The following is a 564-nucleotide window of genomic DNA, read 5'->3' as shown; positions in this document are numbered from 1 at the left end:
CCTTTTTTTAGTCAAATTTGGTCAATAATATTTTAAAATAAGAGACTTCATGAGGTCTCTTATTTTAAAATATTATTGACCAAATTTGACTAAAAAAAGGAGACCTTAGGAAGTCTCTAAAATTTATTTTTTATTTTTTATTTTCACAAATAGAGACCTTGTGAGATGGCATATTTTAGGGAAAGTAGCAGCAAAAATAACTTTTAAAATAAGCGATCTACAATAAATTTTTTATATATATAATCGACCTCATGAGGTCTCTTATTTAAAAAATATATAAATAAAAATTATAGATGCAAATTGTGACCTCATGTTCTTATCTATTTTTGAGGTCTCTTTTATCAGTTTTTTTAGTAGTGCTTGAGGAACCATAATACATAATTCATGATCTTATCATAATTCATATTCTTATCATATAGGGAAATAGCCTTAACCGACATAGATCATTTGAGCTATATGGAATCCGATGTTCTACCCCACACCGAAAAGAGGTGTCCTACTTGCCTATGGTAGAACGTTCATCTTAGCTTTTAGGTGGATCCACTAGCTAAAGACCTATGTGGG

This window comes from Solanum tuberosum, unplaced genomic scaffold, assembly GCF_000226075.1.
Source record: "Solanum tuberosum cultivar DM 1-3 516 R44 unplaced genomic scaffold, SolTub_3.0 scf00449, whole genome shotgun sequence".
NCBI lineage: Eukaryota > Viridiplantae > Streptophyta > Magnoliopsida > Solanales > Solanaceae > Solanum > Solanum tuberosum.
This window is presented reverse-complemented; position numbering follows the sequence as displayed.